Source organism: Lutra lutra, chromosome 11 (assembly GCF_902655055.1).
Source record: "Lutra lutra chromosome 11, mLutLut1.2, whole genome shotgun sequence".
NCBI classification, from domain to species: Eukaryota; Metazoa; Chordata; class Mammalia; order Carnivora; family Mustelidae; genus Lutra; species Lutra lutra.
In genome coordinates, this window is record NC_062288.1 from 18426282 (window position 1) to 18429416 (window position 3135).

Below are 3135 nucleotides of genomic sequence, written 5' to 3' on the forward strand. Positions count from 1 at the left end.
AAATATGTTTTCCTTTCGTCACTGCCAGATCTTCTGGTTCTGTGCAGATGTCCTATTCCATGCCCCCCCAAACTTTTACTTACTGGATTTAGTATTTACTGATAATTCTTGCCCGAACACATCTCACTAAAGTTTGCTGTATTTGTAATTTTCTACTTTTGTCATTTCCCCCTTCATTCATTTTCAGGAACACCTTTTTTTCTGTTTCAAAACATTAAAAAAACTTCCCTTTGTCAACCGAGTATGCATTATACGTCCTTCCAATGATGGAGGATAAATTCTAGTTAACCTTAAATTACCAATTTCCTGAGTAAGGAGATGATCTATTACCTTTAATGCTGGCAAATAGATTAATTTCTTTTTTAAAATTTTTACTTACTTATTTTTAAGTTTCTGATATTTTTTGTTTCTTCAAACTTATTTATCAGGAGTGACTGAAATAAAAAAAATACAATTGAGTCCCATCATCATGGAAATGGCTTTAAGAGAAAACAGGTCAGATAAGTTTTATCACTTCTCATTTTCAGCCAGTAAATAGTTGCTGTTGATAAACAGACAACCAACAGCCTGTCGGTAATGTTCAAGACACATTATATGATACAACATGCCTATTCATGAGGGGCAAAGAGTAGGAAATAACTTATGGGAATATCTTGATTTCATCATATAAGACAAGCACAAAAGGATCACCCATGCCTCTGAGAACATTGAACTATGTACCTTTGAAAAAAGCTTTGGCTCCGTCATCACAAGCAATCTTCCTCCAGCAGTCAAGTGTGCCTCATATATGATGTCACTTCATTTGCACCCTGACTGCACCATCACATGGCCACAAACAGTGTCAAATGGAGAGAAAGTCAACCCAGCAACCTCTGCGATAGATGGTGCAATCATGCCGCTGAGGAAGATCGGAGTATCCTTGGGATCTGGAAGCATTCCTTTTGCAATGTCATAGATCTGGAAGTAGGCAGCTTGGTAGCTGAGGGATTAGGCAACCTAAACTTGGTTTAGGTCTTTAATTCCACCAGATTTGCAGACTTGTAGTAACAGAGGCCTCTGAATTCCCTTTTAGCCCCAGCTTTGCCCACATCCACTGCTAGCCTGGTCAGGCAAAATCAAGAGGATACGCAAAACACAAAGATGTGGCCCCACTTGATGCCAGATTCCCTGCAAAGTAGTGCCAAAACTGGGTTCTACTGTCCACACCACCCAGGAAAATCCACTTGTACTTATCTTTGAAGGCAACATTGAGAGCCTGAGCATGGAAGTATCCATTGACATTGGCCAGGTTACCAGGCAAAAGGGACAGGACTCATTGCTCCTTGGGGACACAGATCATGCAGTATATCATGTCCTTGTATTGCTTATCTGTGGTGATTTGCTTGCTGGCATGCTGCAGCAACAGCTTACCCACTGAGTGGGTGCTACCATGGTCTTGGAGATGGCTGAGCCACTCCACTCACCCGGAAGTCATTGGTGAAGGACACAGCAGTATTGGTCATGCTGAAAGGAAAGAGGAGATGGGTAACTGTGGGACTGCAGTAGGAACTGGCTGCAACTCCAGGGCTCTGGTTTTGTTTTGTTTTGTTTTGTTTTTTAAATATAAGTGCGGACTTGTGGACTTTTATGGATTCAATGTGTTCAGTGAATTACAGTCCCTATTCTTCTTGATGTCTCAAGTAGACCAAATATTATCAGTGCTAGCTCCTCTCCATTGCCTTGTATGTCATATTTGACCACTTCTGTGTTTTCTGTACAAGAAGATGCTCTACTCTCACCTTGTACTTAAGCCATTTCTCAAGGAAGTCCTAGTTCATTTAACTGGGGAATAGTTTATGGAAATCAAAATAATCAGACTAGTGATGCTCAGACTTTAAGGATGATACTCCATCAAGGATAATGACAGGGATCTATATACACACCTTTAAAAAAATCATGAATTTTCAGTGATATTTCAAACTAACATTTATTACAATTTTTCTTCTTTGATGTTCTATTTGTGTCTCTTGTTGTTTCCACTGAAAATCTGGGTCCCTAGTAATCTATTTCCTAATTTTCTCTGTCCTACAGATACATAAAATAATTTCAAAATTATAGTACTGTTACCATTAAATCTTGGAAAATATTCCACTAAAAATAAAATCAAAAGTCCTTTGAAATAATTCTTTTTGTATAATTTTTAATTATGTTAGTCACCATACAGTACATCGTTAGTTTTTGATGTAGTGTTCCATGATTCATTGTTTGCCTATATCACCCAGTGCTCCATGCAATCTGTGCCCTCCTTAATACCCATCACCTGGCTCACCCATCCCCCCCTCCCGTCCCCTCTAAAACCCTCAGTTTGTTTCTTGGAATCCACAGTCTCTTATGATTCATCTCCCTCTCTGATTCCCCCCCACTTCGTTTTGCCCTTCCTTCTCCTAATGTCCTCCATGCTATTCCTTATGTTCCACAAACAAGTGAAACCATATGATAATTGACTTTCTCTGCGTGACTTATTTCATTTAGCATAATCTCCTCCAGTTCTGTCCATGTTGATGCAGAAGTTAGGTATTCATCTTTTATGATGGCTGCATAATATTCCATTGTGTATATCGACCAAATCTTCTTTATCCATTCATCTGTTGTAGGGCATCTTGGCTCTTTCCACAGTTTGGCTGTTGTGGACATTGCTGCTAGGAACATTGGGGTAATGTGGCCCTTATTTTCCCTACATTTGTACTTGGGGTAAATGGTCAATAGTGCAATTTGCATTTGGGGTAAAATTTGCATTTGGGGTAAATGGTCAGGTGCAATTTCTGGATCATAGGATAACTCTATTTTTAACTTTTTGAGGAACCTCCACACTGTTTTCCAAAGTGGCTGCACCAACTTGCATTCCCACAAAGAGTGTAAGAGGGTTCCCCTTTCTCCACAACCTCTCCAACATTGGTTATTTCTTTTCTTGTCAATTTTTGCCATTCTAATTGGTGTAAGGTGGTATCTCAGTGTGGTTTTGATTTAGATTTCTCTGATGGAGAACAATGATGAACATTTTTTCATGTGTCTGTTGGCCATTTGTATTTCTTCTTTGGAGAAGTATCTGTTCATGTCTTCTGCCCATTTTTTGACTTATTTGTTTTTTGGGTGTTG

At 39.2% G+C, this 3135-nt stretch overlaps 1 pseudogene; it reads right to left on the reverse strand.

Moving 5' to 3' along the window:
* Positions 1–640: 640 nt before the first annotated feature.
* Positions 641–1502, reverse strand: LOC125080477 (ADP/ATP translocase 2-like; annotated as a pseudogene).
* Between the last annotated feature and the right edge of the window lie 1633 nt (positions 1503–3135).